Source organism: Xenopus laevis, chromosome 4S (genome assembly GCF_017654675.1).
Source record: "Xenopus laevis strain J_2021 chromosome 4S, Xenopus_laevis_v10.1, whole genome shotgun sequence".
In the NCBI taxonomy this organism is placed as follows: Eukaryota; Metazoa; Chordata; class Amphibia; order Anura; family Pipidae; genus Xenopus; species Xenopus laevis.
Window position 1 is genome coordinate 92978678 of NC_054378.1, and position 22307 is coordinate 93000984.

The following is a 22307-nucleotide window of genomic DNA, read 5'->3' on the forward strand; positions in this document are numbered from 1 at the left end:
TTTTCAGCCTATCACCCTTAAAAAAGTAAAAGACACCAGCGTTTTTTGGGACTTAGAAAAAAATTGCACTTCGCCTGGTCTGAGATGGCAGTTTGGCGCAAGAGGTAACATTCAGTAAAATGTGCAAGTTAGTGAATTAGTTAATAAATTAGCGAAGTGGCAAAATGATGTCATGCTGGCGAATTTTCGCTAGCGTTAGCCACTTCGCCCTTTAGTAAATTTGCCCCAAAGTCCCAAGATCCAGCTACAGACGCAAAGTATAGAACTCATCTAACAGCATAAAACCCAACAGAAACTCTTTCCACCGTGAGCCATACTACTGGGTGGAAGAAGAAGCTTTCTGAGCAATGAATAAACAATAAGGGGTCTAGTGGCTCTGACAGCAGCCATTCTGATTGGGAACACCCCTAGATATATGTATATACTGTATATGTGTGTACTGAATGTCTCTCCCCTTTTAATTCATGTATTGTATTTCTGTCCTTAAGCATTCTGGATAAAAGGTCCCTCCCTGTGTAGATTAAAGGCATGCAGGCTACATTTCATAGTCTCTCGCTATTGCCATGATAATAATAATGTATATCTCTTGTAACTTGGGGACCTCCAAACCAAATGCTACAGTATAAAACTGAGTTGTTTTTATTTTACTCAATTTATTGGATTTTCCCATTGAAGAGACTGTTTCCACAGTAAAAAAAACACAAACATGTTGCGGTGGCAAAGAGGAATCCTCCAACTGCATAAAAAGATGAGGACGAGGAAACATTAATATGTAAAGTGTGTATAGTCTTCTCAATGGAATCTGACCACATTTATGAATCATATTGGGCACACAGCAAAAGGACAACCCTTCTATTGTGTGGCCTCTCCTACTTACACATAGGCAAGGGTGGGTTATGAAAGGCTATTACTCACTAATTCTCATCTCAGCCAAGAATTAATATGGCAGCACTTACTGGCCCAATATAGAATAGAAGACCCAATATAGCAAATGTTTCTAAACTACAGGATAATTATACAAGGAGGGAATATACCTAAAATAATGGATATGTGCTTTGTATAGCTATAGGCATAATATTCAGTAAGGGAAACAGGTTACTAATAACTCAATATTTATACTTCATTTATGCTTATCTATAACTCAGGGCAGTGCTAATGGATGAATAAATACCTAGGAAAAGAATGAGAAGTGATTGGCAAGAAAATGATGCATTCTATTGAAAAGGATGATGCACTGGATTCAAGGGAATCTCTACTTAGAAACTGGTTTTGCAAAATAAAAATAACACAATTCCATGAAAGCAGTTTGATTCTATTGTCTGGTTGTTGAAACTATATAGGAGGAGTCACTTCTCTTCCAGGTCTGTGTGTCACTGACTTCTGCTAGAGTGTTTCAGGGGTCAAAGCCATATAGAGGGATGCCAGTGCTGACAAAATATTGCCCCTTCAATTCAAATACACTTAACTCTTGCACACCTACACACTTCAACTTGCACCCCTGCCGTCATGCACATAAGACTTGTACACCTAATCCATACACTTAACCCTTGCACTACTAGTCCCATATATCTAACCCTTGCACCCCTACCCCATGCACTTAAACCCTGCATCTCTACTCCCATTCACTTAACACTTGCACCTTACCCCCATGCACTTAACCTCTGCACCTCTACCCCATGCACTTAACCCTTGTCCCCCTACCCCCCATACACTTAACCCTTGCACCCCAACCCCCATGTACTTAACACTTCCATCCTTACCTCATCCACTTAACACTTGCACCCCCTACTCCCATACACTTAACCCTTGCATACCTACCCCATACACCCCTGCTCCTTGTGTAGAGCACAGTGTTAACAATGCTAAAGAAGCCTTGTACTTAGAGTCTGCACATTTTTGCACTTTGAGTCCTAATGTCTCTAAATGAACAGAATTAATGAATACATTATACAAACATGGACAAAAGGGTCATGAGTTTGTTGGACCCTAAATTTTAGGTTTATTTCTGTCCACCTGAAATATGAAATGACTGTTTAGTGTGTAATAGGTTGTCCTACTCAAAGTAACTTTACAATTGGTCTTACTTTTTTTGATTATTTGCTTTTACAAATAATAAAGCCTCCCCACTCTCCAGAACCTCATGTATGTTTTCACACTGCTGTGTGTTTTTCACATACATGTTTTCACGTACATATTTATCTGTGGCTTGAAAATCTGCTTTTTTTAAAATCCTTAAATCAGAGCTGGAAATTGGTTGTCAAATAATACTGTAGCTCTGTAACCATAACTAGGCAGTATCTACTATAATTCAATGGCCTTCAGGTTTTGCATTTGTTTCACTATACAGACACTCTTTGCGCTCTTACACACGTGCATTTGTTTCTGCATGTTTCAATGACTGCGGAAAACACATGTATTGCATTTGAATGCATTTTATTAACGAAAAAAAAAATTCCATTCTGAACACAACCCTCTAGTCTATTGATAGCTGAAAATACAGCATGCTGCATTGAAACAAATGTACTAAAATGCAAATGGAGTAAAAGAGAGCAGAATATAATGGAATCAATCAGTGAATTGTTTATTTGCACTCATAGCTGTGTTCGAGCATGCATTAGTTGGCTCAGTGCTGTAGAACTTAGGTGCAGTTTTTTCCAGCAACAGGTGTAACTTCAAGGTACAATGTTTATAGTGAAATAGAAAGAGTAACATTTCAAAGAAGTCAAGACAAGCTGGTGTACTAGAGACCTAGAGGAAAGAAACAAGTGGCCAGAAACAAGTTATGGCCAGAATGTGTTTCTAGCAGAAGACAGAACTACAGGGCCTGTATTGAGCTCATGTGTTTATTGTCCCTATAAACATGTAAATATACTGTACATGCTTATTTCAATGCCGACTCATCGCCCTTGTACAGGTATGGGACTTTTCAGAATGCTCGGAAACTGGGGTTTTCCAGATAATGGACCTTTCCCTAATTCGGATCTCCATACCTAAAGTCTACTAAAAATCCTGTAAATCAATAAACCTAACAGCCTGGCCGTGTTTCCAAAAAGGATTAATTATATCTTAGTTTAGATCTAGTACAGGGTATTATTTTATTATTACAGAAAAAAGGAAGTCATTTTTTAAAAATTGAATTATTTGGATAATATGGAGTCGATGGGGAGGCGAATTTCCTGACAAAAAATGATTATAAATTTAGCAACTATCCATAGAAATTCCATTAATAAGAGGATTATGACTAGATTGTAAACTCTGGACATCATTGTTTCCTAACAGTGCTGTTATATTAGACTGTAAGCTGAATTGGCAACAGCTACTTATAGAATAAATTACAATGGCACAAAAATGTATGTTGGGCAACAAAACTTCACATTTAGAGGCATTGGTTCTGCTCAGAAAATCCTTGAAAGGGGCGGTTCATATTTAAGTTACATTTTTGTATGTTATTGAATGGCTAATTCTAAGCAATTTTTCAATTGGTCTTCATTATTTATTTTTTATCATTTTTAATTATTTGCCTCTTCTTTGGACTCTTTCCAGCTTTCAAATGGGGGTCACTGACCTCATCTAAACAACAAATGCTCTGAAAGGCTACAAATGTTTTGTTATTGCCACTTTTTATTACTCATATTTCTATTCAGGCCCTCTCTTATTCATATCCCAGTCACGTATTCAAATCACTGCATATTTGCTAGGGTAACTGGAACCCTAGCAACCAGATTGCTAAAGTTGCAAATTAGAGAGCTGCTGTATAAAAAGCTAAATATCTCAAAAATCTCAAATAATAAAGAATGAAAACCAAATGCACATTTTCATGAAATTTCACCTAATTGTCAAACATCTTTACCTGACATGGACAATTATACTGCAATGCCTTGCATACAAACTGCAACTGATTCAGATGGGATTGTTAGCACTGACTTGTCATACAGATGAGTGCTTTTTCCTGCGCTCCCCTGCATTCAGTTTAAAGAAGTAAGCCAGTCAATTATCTTAAACCAGTCTGTATGTTGCATTCCACCTGTGTTTGGCGCATGAGCCTTTGTGAGTAGGGGCCCCTTTAAATGAATAAGCGGAATTCCTTTCTGTACTCCCCTTCAGTAGAACACTTTAAAACCGAATGCCAGGGAACACAGGGAAAACCGATCATCTGTACGAGCCCTTCAGCAGCACTTTATTGTCCATAAAACCAACAGTCGGTCCCTTCCCAATCATCTTACAATCTAAACACAGTTTATTCAGATACCGCTTAATCTGTATGTTTTCTTTCCCTTTGGAGTGTGGGAGGAAACCTTAGTACAGAGAGGAAACAATTACACAAATTAAATATAACACTTTCCAACATAAGTGGTAGCCTATTATAGGCAGTATGTTGCTGTCATTAATATTATTTGATTGATTCATATTTTATTGCAGATTAAATTGCTGTGCTTCCTTACGCTGTGTGCAGGTTAAATCCCTGTTAATAAAGCCACCTTCCTACATTGCATGGTCTTTTAGGATTATACATCTGCTGTGTAGGTTGTACACTAAAAAAAGTCTCAGTCATCACTTATTGGGACAGGTTAGAGCCTGTACTTTATTTTACTAAATGCTCAATAACTACTTATAGGACAATTACAGACATTTCTGTGCAATTCTGATTCAAATAATTATAGATCTATAAAGACTAATTTTAGATGATTTAGAGAACCCAAAGAACAAGGATCCCCAAGTTTCACACATAAGGAGGCAGCAATCAAGTGCTTCAATATAAAGTGTTTCTACAGGAGTTGTTTACCTTTAAATTGACTTTTAGTGATATTTAGAGAACGCTATTCTGAGATAATTTGAAATGTCCCATGTGTCCCATGTTGCTGACTTACTATAGAGTTAGAGAGATGCAAAGCAGGAAGTTGGGTTCTGGCTATTATGTTAGACATCAAGTCTACATAATATCTTCTAATGAACTGTACTAGTAACTACTAACTATATTAGAAACAGTTTCTATTTTGCACAGTCTATCTACTTAATCAGTTTTATTATTAAACTGAACTGTTCCTTTAAAGGACAAGGGAAGTTTTGTAATAGCTAACCTCAGACCTCGGACTACAGTGGTATACCTCTGCACCTCTTCTCCAGTGCGATCATCCCCAATTTGGCCAGTCTTTCCTCATAGCTAAGATTTTGCATACCTTTTACCAGCTTAGTTGCCCTTCTCTGGACCTTCTCTAATACAATAATGTCCTGTTTGAGTGATAGAGACCAAAACTGTACGGCATATTCTAGATGGGGCCTTAGCAGTGCTCTCCTTCTTCTGTAGTTATACCCCTGCCCGGACAGACACATGCAGTCCTAGGGTTCTACTCCAGTGAGCGATGTGCCTTGTCTCCTGTCATGGGATATTTGTTGCAGCCCCAGGCTGTGTGCATGAGCTATATAGAGTCTCCATTCCGATTTTACTCTACAGCCCATGTGCACATGACGTGGTAGCTTTGCCTTTTTCAAGACACTCTAGAGAGAAATGCTTGCTGGCCAGGATAGTTTTTCATCATCAATTAATTTGTAGTAGAGTGTGCCAAGGCCTGGGCCTATGTATAACTGGCAATTATACAATATGCACCAATATATAAGGGCTGGATTATATACAAAGGAGAATTTAATTCCAAAAAGTGTAGGGAGTCCTTGGACTGTTTAGGGGTCATAAAAAAACCTTGGAAAACTAGATTCTAAGCCTCCAAACATGCAGCCCTGAAGTAGAGGCATTGTTGTAAATCAGGGAACCCCAAACTGAGGTGATTGCCTCCACAGGCAAACCCAGAGCTTTGGTTGGGAGGGGTGCAGTCTGGAGGTTAGTTAGGGTGATATTTGGAAGAATGCTGATTTGCTCTCATAGAAACTTCTGAAATCCCTCTTGAAGGTTAAGCAGGATGATATTATGGATGAATACTTATAGCCTGCCCTATTTTTTTGACTTAATGGCTGAAACAGCAAAGTTTTTGATTGTAACTTTGTTATGAGCTAAAAGACTCATAACCTCTAAAAGGAGCTTGAATAAGTCTAGAAAACACAGTTACGGTCCACTTCACAATTATAAAAGAGAATATTATATCTTTATGAAGATATAGTCAGGAAATGGCTATTATGAGTAACTTTTATTGCTCTTTGAACCTATAACAAGATGAAGAATTTTGGCTTTTGTTAAAAGGTTGCACTGTTGCTCTGAGTATTACATGCCCTGCATTGTCATTAGACAATTAGATTGTTCACTGTCTAATCCAATATTCTGTATCTGTATCTGCTACTTTTGAATACAAAGGACTTGCTTGAACACAAAATTAGTGGCACAGTTAGACTTTTGTGCATAGATTGGCATTGCTGCCGTCTACTCTTCTTGTGTGCCAGACAGGGTTACCATTCTGCCTTGGGTGCCAGAGGAAAACCTGTCCGGCAGGTTTGGAGCTACACATGGCAATATAAGGTTTTATTTATTTCTATATCATCAGCGAGCTAGTCCTTATTTCTCAGTTCTAAAAGTATAGCAGCAACACAAAGTGAAAAAGTATTCTCAGTCCTGTAGAATTATAATAATCACGACTCAGACAGGAATGACAAAAAGCATAAGCAGACGATAGAATCTGAGGACTATATAAATACCCAATAATTAAATTAAATTAATGAGTTGTGTATTTATGTAATTGAACCATGATCAGGAATGATAAACAACATAAGCAGACGTTAGAATCTGTTGTACTCAGCTCCTCTTCGTCCTCTTTTTCATAATGAAGAGAGTAACCATGTAGCTGATCATAGACCAGGTGACATTAAGGGGCTTATCAACGAGGGAACATAGAAATGTAAATAATAACTAAGGAAAGCAAAAAGGCATAATAAAGTCAAAGTAAACTGCTCCTGAATTACCGATCCTTTTCTATCTGGGACTTTTCTAATTCATTCCCTGCATGCAGTATAAAATATCTTCTAAGAGAGCCCTTCTTAATTTTACTTTAAACGTGTGCCTTTCTTCTGAACAATACTTCCAGTATTACCTGTTTGGTATCAGGTGCCTCTAGGTGTATGGCCCCAAAAACTGCCAAGGGCCCAAAATCAGTATCCAAGAACAAAACACCAATGGCACATCCGATGCTTGTGAAACCAGATGTGGGTTTATTTATTTAGCTCATAATAATGGCAACTATACAATACCCTTTGTCAAGTGGCTTGATAAAGGGTCTTGTATAGGCCTGAAACATTGCCATTATTATTATTTTTTTATTTTATTCTTCTGAACAATGTCTGGAACTACCCATTTTACTCAGATTTTCAGAGAGAAATACACTATAACCAGTATGCACAATATTATAAAAATAAATAATGGAAAGTATTTTAAAAAAGTCTTTATTTCTGGGGAACAATCTAAAAACAACTGAATTGAAAAAAGGTTTTGGAAGGTGAACAACCCCTTTAACTCCACACTGCTATTGTTTGAATGAAGCCTCAATAAATGATTTAATTAGACAGAATCAGCAGCATGCATGTTATGACTGTTGGGTCTGTTGGTTTTCCATTACTCTACTACACCTTCTAGTAAAATACATATTGGACTGCAATTATTCTGAACACAACTGTATATGGACTAATGCCATTCCCTATTCTTTTCTTATCTGTTATCCTGCCCACATATGTGGCCAGCCAAAGAATGACACTGATAAATTGTTCTTAATAGCCTATATATTGTATTGTTTATTATGACAAAGCTGTAGATAACTAGTCAAGTAAATTACATTAATAGAAGGCTCTGAGGAATATATAAATACCCAATAATTAAATTAAATTAAATTAATGAGTTGTGTGTTTATGTAATTGAACTATAATCATCATCCTTAGTTTAGGAATGCAAAGAATGCAGTTTTCAAAAGCAATATGAAATTGAATATTCAGCTTTTCCATTAGCAAAGCACTTCTTAAAAAACTAAGAAAGCAAATGAACAGTACGGATGTGGCATCTGACTGTATCTTTCCCTCATTCCACAAAATGTGTATATCACTCTTTGTATGAGAGCATGTGTGTCACAGACATCATAAATAATGGCATTATCCATGCAAAATATCTTCATTTAAAATGTTTAACCCCTCCAAATGATCCTCAGCACATAGGGGCAGATTTATCAAAGGTCAAAGTGAATTTTTGAATTAAAAAACTTTGAATTTCGAAGTAATTTTTGGGTACTTCGACCATCAAATAAGCCAAATTCAACTTCGATTCAAATTGAAAAACCTTTGAAAATTCAACCACTCGCAAATCGACGTCCTGTCTCTTTAAAAAACTTCGACTTCGACACTTCGCCACCTGAAACCTGCCGAATTGCTGTTTAGCCTATGGGGGACCTTTTAGAACCTATCTGAGGCTTTTGGCCAAGTTTTGAGAAGTCAAAGTTTTTTTGAAAAATCTTTCGAATCGTTCGATTCGAAGGGTTAAATCATTCGATCGTACGATTTTACTTCGATCGTATATGCCCATTTTCGCTGGAAAAAATAATTCGACTATCGAAGTACTTCGAAATTCGATCCTTGATAAATATGCCCTATACTATATACACATATACAGACCTATCAATACACTCTCTAAACTAACTGTAGATCTTGATCACTCTTGCATTGGAATCATCCAAGCCACTCTGAAAGGCATTAATAGAATCTGCCATCACAATTTCACCCAGCAGTGCATCCCACAACTTCACTGCCCACTAGGGTTGCCACCTGTTGGGTTTTCACCAGGACAGCCCAGATTTTTAGAGGGCTGTCCAGGTGAAAACTGCCTGTCTGGATTTTTAAATTAGGAAATCAGGATAGGTCTTTTAAATGAATGGTGTGGCGATCAACCAATCAGTGATTGCCACATCATAACCTGGTCCCAATATCACAAGCATGCCCTCTGATTGTAAACTGACCTGCCCCCTGATGCAGGTCTGGACTGGGAGTCGAAATAGGCCCTGACACTCCAAGTACACAGAAGCCCAAAAAGTACCCACCAGCCCTCTAAATAGTGACTTCTATGGCACCTTACAGCAGCCCCTCTGGCATTTGTCAGAACCCACAGATTGCCAGTCCTGACCTGCCCTGATGTCCTTTTCCCACCCCCGGATACAATGCCCCCTGCTATCTGTCTATAATGTGCTCTAATGTACTTAGCAATCATAATCATGTCCAACTCATGCACCTTCACCTATATAATCTTTCCTTATAGCTGGGAGATATTATCACTCGGTGAAAATATAGAGTGATAATAGATAATACATTCTTTAAAAGCATATTAACTAATAGAGTTTCCCAAATGAATCAAATACATCCCTTGAGATGATGATAAAAAGGGCACTTCAGCTTTCAATTGTCTAAAGTTATAATGCAACGATGCCTGGAAGGTCTCTTGAGTCCACTCACTTGTATTCTAATTTTGTAAAAATTTCCCTAAACTAGCCCCTCCTTTAAGGATGGAGGTCCAGGGCATATCTTCCATCTCCTACTCTAACTCCTACTATGTCCTGAGCCCACTATTTGGAGTATATTGGAATATCAAAATTGTTTGACTTTTGTTAGTACTGTATTAAATCACAGGAAAGTAAAGTTATATTAAACTGAGCTCTAAGTAAAAAAAAAATAAATGTAATTATTTTCTCTGCATCAATATCTTGATCCTTGTTCATGGTAGGTCTCCTGCTAGGAATCTAGGGCTAATGTTGGACATGCACTGCATTATCTATGGCACAAAGTTCTGCTGTGCTGGTCACTGTGGGTTGTAGAGACACTGATCATTTTTTAGTTCAGGGCCGAAGGACAAAATCACAGAGAAAGCAGGCCCAATTGAGGTCCTAAATAATTTCAATATTTCTTGGTAGAATAGGTCAACTTACTGATATTTTGTGTCCTTAAATAGAATTTGCTGTGAGGCCAGTAACATATATAAATAAATGTCGCTTAAATAGAAATAACCCTTAATATAGTGTGTCTGTGTCTATTTTCTGGTTGTAGTGAAACAATCCCACTTCTCCAGGTCTGTAACAAGATTGTAAACGTGGCCATAGCAATGTAGATGGACTAGCGCTCAAGACATCTTGAGGATACACAAAAGGGACAATTGACTAATAAAGTGTAGTATTTTTTTGTTTATGGGTGGTCACATACTCTATAAAGGGGAATATTCTCCTTCGCCTTTAAAGTTGTTTCCATCACCTTTTATTCAACCATTGTAATTTTTAGGTGGGTACTTACAAACATTTAAGAATTTTATGGGCCTTCAGGTATAGTGCTGGCCTTCACAGTCTGTTCTTTCCCCTCCAATGTTCCAGTAGCTCTATAGGAATGCGCTTAAAATAGTGTAAAATCCTCTTAAATAATAAATATATATATTAAATATATAAATCTATATATAAAAAGATTGCACCCTCATTTCCACAATGTTTAAGCGTATATTATGTGTGTATAAGTGCATTGATTATTTACATTACCTGAGTGCATTGATTATTTACATTACCTGATCGTTACATCCACAGGAGAACGGATATTGGGCACCGGCAGAGGAAGTGGACCACAGGACCCTAGATCATTTTTTATATTTATTTCTCCTAGCAATGTTGAGGTGAATGCACTGTATGTAGTGTGTTATAGAGAGGCATAATGGTCAGTTGTGCCAGGACTACATGGTCTAAATACACAGCCATGGTGTGACACCATTACTAGCTGTGGCTCCCAATAAGCAGTAGTGCCCTCTTTGTGACTGATCCCTTTACCCATGTTCTAGCATTCATTTACTGTACACTTGTACTAACCTGCTGTATGTAACAACTCACGTTTGTACTCTCTCATAAAACTTGTTAATGCCTAAAGGGATGGTTTGCAATGACCCCCTACGGTACCTTTCCCATGAACCAGACCTGGTCTGCTCTGTGCTCTGTGCTTTGCATTGCCTGTACACAGTTCAAGGCTCTTGGTTTCACATTATTTGAATTCCATCCCATACACACACCTGGCTCACACTGAAATCCAAGTGACTGGAGTTCATAGAGTTGTGAAAACATATTTGATATGAGAAATGCTGTTCCTAAATTGGGACAGTGTAAATCAATCCTGTAAAAGATAACATCATGCATTCTCATACAATGTTTGCTAGCTACCAGGACTTGTCATTGCATGGCTTCTTGATACTATACATACTTATGAGCCACAACGAATTTGTTCAAATCCAATGCATTCACAGGAATCTAACTGTCCATCATCAGATGAGCTCAATTATTAAACTGTTAGTACCTGGTTATGTGGTCTAGACTTTTTAAATAGGGACCTATGGTTTGGTAGCTTCAGTGGCAACAAGTTTTCTGATAAGTTTTGACTTTTTAGATAAAAAATAGAGTTCACCATGTTAATAAGGGAACAGGCCATATGCTTTCACCAGGAATTTTACAAGGAATGAAAATTTGTATCATTTGTTACAAAACAAGTGTAAGAGACTGGAGTTGCTAAAACCACACCTGATAACCATATGGAGGCTTCTTCCTTGTAAGTGTTAGGAAAGAGTAAATGCTCTCCCTTCAAAGTGTTAGGAAGCAGTGAGGGTGCTCCTGTGTAAGTGTTAGGGAGGGGTGCTACCTAGGTCATACTAGGAGGTAGTGAACTTTTTCTCTTGGAAGGTTGAAAGTTCTCCATTGGAAGTACTACAAAGAAGTGAGGGTTTTTCTTTGGAAGTACATAGCAGCCAGAAAAATGATGAACAGAGAAGTAATGGAAATTTCCTGTATATCTCTGTTCTTGGGTATCTTCAGAATGTATAGCATGTAAGCATGAGCATAAAGAAGTTTTTTGTCTATACAGGTACCTGAAGTGCTCCTTTTTTTTTCTCTTCTTTTGTTCCTCTTTCCCTCTTCCAAACACATCCACCTTCAGCAATGGGTAGCTGCTCTGGCAAGATGAGCATTTAACTATTCCATATTATATATGGTAAACATATTGATTATTGTTTACCAACTAATTCCTTGTAGAGCTCTGACTATGTGTAGTTTGTAATGTTTAACATTACAAAATACACATAGTCAGAGCTCTACAAGGAATTTGTAGATTTTTGATAGATTTAAGTTATGGAGATCCAAGATACTCCTTATCTGGAAAACCTCAGGTCTCAAGCTATCTGGAAAACAGATCCCATACATGTATCTATATTTGATGTGGTATAACATTGATTGCATCATTAGGAAGAATTATTTGATTAATACAATCCCTTCAGAATCTGTTTCTAACCAAACAATATGAAAAGCATATTTGCCAGCTGACACATGGAATGTTGTTGTGCTGCTGAAATACTGTTAAATAAAGATATATTTTAACTGAGTTATTATCCTTATCATATATGGAATCCAATAAGTTATGCAAATTGTTTTCATAACACAGATTCATTGTATATTGTGCTGGAATGATCCCTATTCTGAATCATTCTTATCAGGAGCTTGAGTATAGATTCCATTCTAATGTATTCTAAATATCAGCAGTCATGTGGTATGGCATGTATTTATGCACAGTATTTTATCAGTTCATGTCAGTATATTGAGGATGGCAGTGTTTAGCAAGTTTGATATAGTTCTTTATAGGTCATGCAATTCAGCAAGGCATTTAAATAGAGACAAAGGGAATGTAAACCCCCAAAAAAGTTTTCATAATGGAGCAAAATATATTTAAAAACAAAAAAAAAACATCTCACTATGAATTCATTTTACATTTTCAATGGGTTTAAAATGGTTTGTAAATGTAAATTGCTATGTAATGCATGTTCTCTGTACAGGGGGTCCTGCCTTTTGAAATCATTTATCAGAAGCCAGCTGACTTATCTGCCTTAGAAGAAGGAATGCTGAATTTTGCTGGGTGGTTTCTCGTGTCATATACAGCAATGCAAAATGGAACAGCCAAACACTGTTTCAATTGGAGTTATATATACAAATAACTTTAAAATTATGGAATATTTTTAATTAATATATATTGAAAAAATCACCTAGAATTACTTTTTCTCTGAAGCAACATTTTATTTTTTCTCTTTAAAGATATCCTGGGAGCTGGTCCCTGGGAATATGCTTGAGGGTGTTTCATGCAGGTTCCTCTGGTACAGGGTTAATTCTACTGGAATCACTCACCTGACAGATAACTAGCTAGTTAGTAGCCTCCTCAGTGCCAGGACAGACAGGAAGTATCTGATAGACTTGTGTGTTGCTGAAAGATTCTTCCTGAAAAGGTAGTGTGACCCATTTGCAATTCATTCTACAGGAACAACCAATATGACATGGGGGCTAGTAAGACTATTCTACTTTATGTTTCGTGGGTGCCAAGGGCCATTCTTCATGCAATCCTACACAGTGGCTTTTTATGTCTACCTCCCCACTGGACTGCATGAGTTAACAGACCCTTTTCTTTGCTGCAGTGACACTACCTGCAACACTGCACTGAACCATCAAATGAAGGTGAGACCCAATAAGCATTGCTCCAGCTGCATTCAACATTTTAGTGAGGTGCTGTTGGAAGCCAGAAGGTGCAGCTGTGGAGGGTGCAATTAAAAATATATAAACTAGCAGGTTAAAATATAGTTAAAAGGTTGAACTTGATGGGCATATGTATTTTTTCAACCTAACTTATTATGTTACTATGTAGTACGCTCTGCTCCCAGGCACCCTAACAGTGTGAGAGATGTGGGGTGGGTGAGGGAGTGAGCAGGAGTGGGGAAATACTGTATATTTGCCCTGTATCCAAGCACCTGCTGGCACTGCACTGTGCCCAAGTTTTTCTCTTGTTGTGGCCAAAAAGCTGTTGTTGGGCCTGTTTTATAGGTTACTCAGATTTATAGGTTACTTATCAGTCAGAGAAGATGAGTTATTTATCGGATACTTTAAATCAGAATTCATACTAGTGTTGCCATCTGCCTGGTAAAAATGAATGCTTGATGGGGAAAAAAAGATAAAACTATAAGAAGGCTGGTTTTATTTTTAGAAAAGGTGAGCACTATTTCTGATATTTAGATTTTTTTTTGTTTTATATAAAATATGGAAGCAGACTTAGTGAAGTCCATTGACATCACATGGCATTACATGGGTGTAACCTTACAAACCTCCTCGTATCTACAACAGAAGTTACGTCAGAAATATATTTATAGAATTTGAGTGTGGACGGAAACATGAAATAGTCTTGTGAAATGCCATTAAAGTGTTGAATCAAACATGTTTCGACAGCAGAACTGCTTTTGTACAAGAGAAATACTAGCGTTACCACAATGCACAAAAAATATATACGCTTTCAATTGGTGGAATGAAAAGGAAAATAAAATTAATTCTTCAGTCAATAGATTAAGTATTAGTGGTTTTCTGCCTGTTTGATTTTCTTAGGGAATTAGGTTTAGCCTGATCTATGGGAATAATGGGCTAGATTATCCCTGTAAGGGCTTTAACACACAGGCGGTACTTCCTGCACTCACCTGCTATGCGCTTTCTTCTGTTCACCCGCAGGGGAGTGCAGGAGTAGGCGCACTCAATTATTGTCAAGGGGGCTGTACTCACACAGACGCATGTATGCACCGAACGCAAGTGAAATGCAACATGCTGCGTCCCACCTACGTTTGACGCTTACATGCATCTGTGTGAGTACAGCCCCCTTGACAATAATTGAGTTCGTCTACTCCCCTGCGGCAGAGCGGAAGAAAGTGAAACGCAGGAGAGCGCAGGGAAAACCGCCCATGTGTAAGAGCCCTTAGGATCATTGTGTCATTCTTTAAAGAAATCAAAGCACAGCGGATGTGTTTTTGGAGCAGATTTTTATTTCTTTTAGAACATTTAATTCCTTCTCAGCTATTTGTGCAAATAAAATTATTTTGACATAGGTCAGAATTAATATACACAATATTCACACATATTTCCTTGTGCTCACCACAATTTGTTGGGTGCTCTGGCCTTTAAATGTGTGTGCATGCGCACATCTTGGAGGGAACATTGGCTGGGGGAACAAAAGTTAATCAGTGTCAGACTGTCAAATCTTTGCCAGAATTAGAGATTGATATAATGTATAAATAATTTTACCATTTGGTGCCTGATATTTGTCTGCTTAACCCATTTACTTTAATTTCTTCTCAGCTATGCACACAAAAATATTATTTTGTGCACACATTTTAAACTTATGTACCCAGTTTGTGTGCTCAGGTTTTCAAACAAAATTCTTTGTGCGCTGGCTTCAAAATTTGTATGCGCTCGTACAACCACACACCTTAGAGGTAACATTGTCTGCCATAAGGAACAATGGAATTAAACAGGTTTTACCTGAAAACCCCAAACAGAATAAAATGCGGTGAAATCCTTTAATAAATGATCAAATTGTCAAAATGTTAACAATTCTTGTAGTCTGTCATAGATGTTTCCTAAAATGTTAGAATTCCTAACATTTTCCTGAATGTTTCCTAGCATTCCTATTTTCACCTAAACCTCACAGGAAGACCAGGCAAAGGTAATGCATTTTTAGCCATAAAAAACACTGTATGGACACATACTAAACCCTCTCCAAATTTGGCACATTCCACAGACTTCGTACCCCCTCCGTACGGCCGCATTTGTTAGTGGCGCACGGACTGCCGGGGGGCCCTGAGGGGGTGTGGGCCCTGGCCCGCTCGCACCCCCTGCTCCCCCAGTAGTTCCGCCACTGTTTTTATGATAAGATGTCAACATTTCTGCTAGAATGCAGATGGGAAGACTGACATCTATAAATAAAAAATATATCGGAGAGCATCCCATTTGTTGAGGATAAAGTTTCATGTGTATACAGTATACACACACAACTGATTCTCAGACCTCAGACGCTGTTTTAATCAGGCTTGCTAATATAGATGGATGACTTTAAATCTACATGCTGAACTAGGCGATCCTTGAGTCCCACAGTGCACTGCAACATAAGAGTTTTTGGTGGTTTTAGGGCTGGATTTACTGTGCAGACGCCCCTAGTCCTTGTGATCCTAGCGCCCAAGATCGCATGTGCTGGAGCACTGGGGAGCTTTTGCACTACTGCATAATAAAATTGCAAGGGCTTGCCCTGCTACTACAACTCCTGTGTGCCGGTGAAATTCTTCTTACCTTCATCCCCAGTGCTCCTCTGATGGCGGCTGGACGGCATTCCGTCCCTAATATTTTTCCGCCCTAAGCCCAGGCCTTTGTGGCCTCACCACAAATCCGGGCCTGGGTGGTATTGTCTCCCTTAGCGACGAACTTGGGGCGGCAGCTCCAGGGTCACAGCACCAATCCGTTAAGCAAATGGAATTATTTTACCCTCTTATTAAATGTGTGGTGGAGTCGCCTTTTTGAGGCGAATCGTTTGATATCACATGTGTTGGGTTTGGGGCCAGGTGCACCCAAACCACGGGAACTGAATGGTGAGCGATTATAAAACTTACCGATAACATTGTATATGTGGTAGTGAGATAGGCAGATAAGAGAACCCCAGTTTAGAGTGCTGGACATATGTATATACAGTATTTATTTGTGTACTATGCACACTACTAGGTTTGCCACCTGGCCGGTATTTTACCGGCCTGGCCGGTAAAAATGATGGTTGATCCCAATGGTATTAATAGGGAAAAAAGATAAATATATAGGAAGGCCGGTATTTTTTTCCAGAAAAGGTGGCAACCCTACACACTACACACATCTGGGGTTCCATCGCCATCAAAAACAATAGCATGGTGTAACACATAAAGACACTGTGACCACCCCACCAACAAATAATTTGCGCAGGTAGTGATCTTGCCGGGTCGGCTTACTCTATAGTTGCACCACTGCCACGGTAATTGTGGCTTTGGGAATGAACCACACATACATAATAATAGTAATAATAATAACAACTATTGGATTACTCCCTAGAGATCAATATATCTATGCAAAATGTGTGTGTGTTATGGCCATGCTTTCCATGTCTAACTGAAGGACAACAGCTGATTCTATACTTTTTTTTTATCTCATGTACCCCCATTTTATGTTTATAGTTTATCTCCTTCTGTGGCTGTTGGTCCGTAGCTGCACACCTTGAAGTCCCATCTACTTTGCTAAGTACAGACTATTTTTTTTGCTTGCGTTTTTTAAATTCGTTCATGTTTACCTGCTTCTGTTTTGGGCTGGCTGTGGTGGACCACCAATAAGATTTTGGCCCTGGGCCACTGGTACTGACTGACTGAGATAATGAAACCATAAAATAACCGTTTTGTATATCTATCATATCATTGTCTTTGTCTATTTATAATTTTGCCATGAAAGTATTTGCCTGGTGCTTTTACATTACCTTTCTTACCCCCATGAGTCCTTTAGCTGTAGAAACTCTAACTGACAGGTTAAGAGTTAAAATTGTGATAGACAGGTTAAAATTGTGAATCGTACAAAATTTTCAGATTTGTCACTGAAACCTGTGACATTTTCAGATTTGACGCCCGCAAACCACAAAATCTTGGGATTATTGGACAAAACCCAACTCAGATCAGGATATCAACATTTGCCATTGACTTCTACATGAACTCGTTGGAGTACTTTTTTATTCAGACTTTTAACACCATCTGGGTTTAATAAATCAAAAAACATTCAAGCTTTTTTTTTCTACGAAAAAATGATGGTTTTCCCCTTTAAAAGTCTGACCAGAAAAAAATCGGACTTTTATAAATAACCCCCTAAATGTAGATTAATATTTTGAAAAGAACATTTTTAGTGTCGGTATCACTTTAAAGGGGCCCAGTCTTCAGACTTTACTTTGGTTTCTTATAGTATGAGATGTTTTCTTTGTGCGCTGTCTCCTTCTGCAAACAACAGACGCACTACAAGTGCCAGACTGACAGTCCTCTCGGTGTAACGTTTATGACCAGGTACACTAACTGCTTCTGCTATGAGCCAGTGACTTCCAATGTCCAGCTAACACACGACATGACTAAGTTATTTGTAGCAGGGGAAATGTTGGGGTTATTGGATATAAAGATGATGTGCAGTGTGACAGTTAGGGATGTAGCGAACGTCGGAAAAAATGTTCGCGAACGTCGCAAACCCCATAGACTTCAATGGCTAGAAAAGACATTTCTGGCCAGAAAAATGATTTTAAAGTTGTTTAAAGGGTGCAACGACCTGGACAGTGGCATGCCAGAGGGGGATCAAGGGCAAAAATGTTTCTAAAAAATACATTGTTGACACAGCGCTGCGTTTTGTGCTGTAAAGGGCAGAAATCACACTACGTCACTCAGGTGATGTTTCTGGACACGGAATGTGAAAAAGCTCACACAGCTAGGTGGCACTTGGTTAAAGACTGGGCAAACAATGCCTGCAAGGGCAACGTATACAGTAGTGGATACGGAATATATTATTGCTGCTGTAAAAACATCACTCACGGAATTATTATTGTTATTATTTAGACAGAATGTGAACAAGCTCACACAGCTAGGTGGCAGTTGTTTGAAAATGAAGAACACACTGGGCAAACAAATTGAAACAATGCCTGCAAGGTCAACGTATACACTACAGCAGTGGATACGGAATATATTATTGCTGCTTGAAAAACGTCACTCAGGTGGTGTTTCTGGAGACGGTATTATTATTGATATTTAGACAGAATGTGAACAAGCTCACACAGCTAGCTGGCAGTTGTTTGAAAATGAAGAACACACTGGGCAAACAAATTGAAACAATGCCTGCAAGGTCAACGTATACACTACAGCTGTGGATATGGAATATATTATTGCTGCTTGAAAAACGTCACTCAGGTGGTGTTTCTGGAGACGGTATTATTATTGATATTTAGACAGAATGTGAACAAGCTCACACAGCTAGCTGGCAGTTGTTTGAAGAACACACTGGGCAAATAATGCCTGCAAGTGCACTACTATTGGTGCACTACTATGAAGAACAGCAAACAGCACTGGACACGTTAAAGAACAGTAAAATAAGCAAAATAAAAAAATATGTATATGTATATTAAAAAAAAAAAATTACTCTGGTTGGTGCTGAACTACTAGGAGCAGCACACCAGTCCCACTCCCCAACACAGCTAGACTAATAGCACTGGGCTCTTATAGTAGCAAAGTAAAAAAACAAAAAAGAAAATAAAAGCAGTCCTTACAAGGACTATTGGGTTACAGGCAGCAGTCAGCAGATGAGAGATCAGCAGCAGTGCCCACAGCAGAGCGCTGCAGTAGAAGGTAGATTACTAGCCAGCAAAGCTACCTAACCTAAAATGTCCCTCAAATCCCTGCAGAGTTCTGTCCCTACAATACAGAGCAGTATCAAGTAGATTACTAGCCAGCAAAGTTACTATCAACTGTCCCTCAAATCACTAACAGCTCTCTCCCTACACTAGCTCTTCCAAGCACACACAGGCAGAATGAAAAAACGCTGCAGGGCTTCAGTTTATATATGGAAGGGGAGTGGTCCAGGGGGTGTGGGGGTGGTCCAGAAGGGAGAGCTTCCTGATTGGCTGCCATGTATCTGCTGGTCTGGGGTGAGAGGGCAAAAATAAGCGCCAACTAAGGCGAACCCAAATTGGTGAACGTCGCGCAACGTTCGCGAACACCCGATGTTCGCGCGAACTAGTTCGCGGGCGAACAGTCCGCGACATCCCTAGTGACAGTGTCTTGAAACAAATCCAGGTATTGGTATTGTGTGCTGAGCTATTACTCATAGACTGGTAAAACAACCTCAGCTGTAACTGTCATCTTGCAGTAACAACATCCTCTCCACTTTAAATCATATGTCACATGATTTTTATTGGGGCAGGGTTAGATGCTTGCTCAAAGTATTCAGTGAGGTTCAAAAGGAAATACATTTTTGCATAAACCCCCTTAGCAATGCTATCTTGTTACTATTTATGCATGCCTATTAAATGATACCAGTGGAATGAGCCACAGAACTAAAAGTACCAAATAAGTAGCTCATATAATCCCTGTGACTCATGCAGTCTTCCCTCTTCCTACGTTCATGATTTTCTCTATTTTATTTACACAGCACAGGTAGTTCTACAGTTATAAAACATGTGTAAAGATTAACAGCTGCTTTATAATCATTCTACACTCTTCTTCTGGTTTGTTTGACCAAGGCAACCCCATCCAAGGCCCAGCTTGAGGGGCAGAACCAAAGCTCACACAGGCCCCTTACCCACACAAGATGAGATTTAGCGGAACAGAAAAGGGTGGATCTCATTCTAGAATTTTGAGTATTAACCATTTAGATGCAAATCGTTTATTAGCAGCAGGGCAGTGATACACAGCAGTGCTGGGCTTGGCGCCTTAGACATCCCAGTCACACTGCATGTGAGAAAGACCAAACGCAAATAGATGCAGACATGCTCTCTCTCTCTGTGGGGCTATACGAGTGAGACAGGGGACCAGACTAGAGGTAGGCAGCAGAGTAAGTGAGGGGATTTGAGACAGGACTTGACTAGGGGTAGGCAGCAGAGAAGGTACTCTCTGCCTGGCACCCCCCAACTTTGCAAACTAGGCATGTGCCTCTTCTGCCTGCCCCTAGTTTTGGCCCTGATATATAGATCCAAAATGTAGATGTTTTCTGGAATAATGCCCAATCGGGGTGGGGCATGATATAGTGAGAGGAGCGCACATGCGTATGTGGTGGGTAGTGGTTGGCCTAGGGGAGAAAGTAATGTGAACAGGGGCTGGCTGTCAGAAGACTAGGCAAGGCAGAAAGGCTCATAAGTGTTTGTACTGTGTGTACGCCTGATACGCCTCTATAAACCACGACGGCACATGCTGGCAAACGCCAATTCCAGCAAAGCTGATGCGGGTTTAGAGAACTTGGACACACAAAAAGTGCAGATATTCACGCGCCTTGCCTAAATATCTACCAGCCAGAAAGCAGGTACTGGCCGTGTACAGGGGGCAGCACAGCACCTGACCGGGCCCAGCACAGGCCTGCAGTACAGTTAAATAATTTTTTTTTAAAGAAAATAAAAACAATAATTGAAAAAAACCCATGTGCCCTGAGCACTGTGGGCCCCTAGGCTATAGCCTGGTCTAGGTGTTTCTAGCAGGTGGTCCATGCCACAGCATGTGTTAGACTGAGTGCTGGCGAGATCTTTCTGTGTTTTGTACAGCCTATGTGTCAATCAGCCCCTGATTTGCCTTGTGGATTGTTCTTAATAGTTCTGGTTAAATAAAAACCACAGGTGCCCATTCTCAGGTCCGTAACTAGGGGTAGGCAGAGTAGGCACGTGCCTAGGGCGCAGAACTAGAGGGGCGCCAGGCACATACCTTCTCTGTCACATACCCCATTTTATGGTCCCCTTTTTCCCTGACTCTGTTCTATTTTCCTGGTCTATTTGCCCTTTTGTGCATGTGTGAGCGAGCGGTAATTTGCGCAGCCGGCACCAGGACCGGCCAGGTTGCCTAGGGCGCCTGCCTATTCTTGTGAGATATCTAAATTATACAGTTCCTTTGTGAGGACTCACACCTGAGTGTGAGATGGGAAAGTTAGTTCCATGGGTGGACGACAAATCTTCCCAATCTGCTTTCCCACTGACTCAGTGGTTTCTCCAAAACAATTAAAATTCAACATTTAGTGGAAATGTGCTGCGGGTTTGACACAATTCATAAACTACTAAACTTATCAGCAGTGCAGGGATCGCTTTAGTAAATCCCTCAAAATGATTCCATTCCCGCAGCTGGCAGTGCAGGACTGGCCCACAAGGATACCATAAAAGCTCTCATGGGCCCTCTGCTCTGAGAAGTGTGTAGGAGAATAAATCAAATAAAGAAAAAAGATTTAGTCTTGAGAGTGGGCTGGGGGTCTGTTTTTCTTCTGGGCCCTGACATTGAGAATGCTAGGTATTATTTACACTATTTACATCTTTTATAATAGCATTCTAACACATAGATCACTGCACAAGATCTTGGATATCACTGAAAACATTAATTTTCATAACTTTTCTGCCTTTTTTAGCTTGTTTACATTTAATGTACTGTAGTACTGATCCCAAGATTTGATAAACATAACTATACTGATGCCAAATAGTCAGCAGAAGATTCTAACATGACAGTTGCTGAGATGTCGGCCAGGCCCCAATAGCAGTACCAGTCCATTCCTTATCATGTGCAAGGACTTTCTTTATTTTAGCTGATCTTTCAATCTTTTGTCAAGAACAAATGCATTGTGATGCCATGTCACAACCCAATGACTCTGGCTTGTTGGAATGCATGTCAGCCACAATAAAAACAAAGACAACTATTTCCAGGGTTTAGCATCAATCAGGGGACACACCTTATATCATATCCACTAATCTTCCAGTTT